Consider the following 807-nt stretch of genomic DNA (forward strand, 5'->3'; position numbering starts at 1 on the left):
CTCTGTCTGTTTGTCTGGGACAGGATGAACAGTATAGTGGAGAGCCCACAGATTGTGCGGCGGTTGTCTTGGGTAGAAAACTACTGGCCTGATGATGCTCTGCTCGGGAAGCCAAAAGTCACCAAATACTGTCTCATCTGTGTGAAAGACAGCTACACAGACTTCCACATCGAATGCGGTGGTGCCTCCGTCTGGTACCACATCCTAAAGGTATGTCACGCTTCTGGTTAGACCAGTGTGTTGGGCCTTGTGTTAAAAATATGTATCAGACTGTCAGTGTCATCTGCCTCTAATATGATGAGAAAACTGTTTATACTGCACTGATTTTCTTGTAGGAGGCCTTCAAGAGGAAATGTGGAATACATTACATCTCTCCCATGATGATGATGCCAGAAAATCTGATTGCGTTTGTGTTTTGCAGGGAGAGAAGATCTTCTTCCTCATCAAGCCCACGTCTGCCAACCTGTCTCTGTACGAGCGCTGGAGGTCGTCGTCCAATCACAGCGAGATGTTCTTCGCTGACCAAGTGGACAAGTGTTACAAATGCACTCTGAAGCAAGGCCAGAGTCTGTTCATCCCGTCAGGTCAGAACCTCAGTCAGGTCATAATTACAGCAGATTCTGTCTGTCTGTGTGTGTGTGTGTGTGTGTGTGTGTGTGTGTGTGTGTGTGTGTGTGTGTGTGTGAGCTGATATATAGATTTTGTTACGTGATTAATCTTGAGCGTTCCCTGGTTTCAGAGATTTGCTTCTTCTCTGTTTTTCATATTAAACGTGAATTAAACATCTTTGGGTTCTCTGCTAAATAA

General features: G+C 45.2%; 1 pseudogene; it reads left to right on the plus strand.

Annotated features, from left to right (window-relative positions):
* The first annotated feature begins 24 nt into the window (after nt 1–24).
* Nucleotides 25–584, plus strand: LOC111658553 (lysine-specific demethylase phf2 pseudogene; annotated as a pseudogene).
* Nucleotides 585–807: the final 223 nt, after the last annotated feature.

Source organism: Seriola lalandi, unplaced genomic scaffold (assembly GCF_002814215.2).
Source record: "Seriola lalandi dorsalis isolate HSWRI2012SDOR001 ecotype SW California unplaced genomic scaffold, Sedor1 jcf7180001979819, whole genome shotgun sequence".
Classification (NCBI taxonomy): Eukaryota; Metazoa; Chordata; class Actinopteri; order Carangiformes; family Carangidae; genus Seriola; species Seriola lalandi.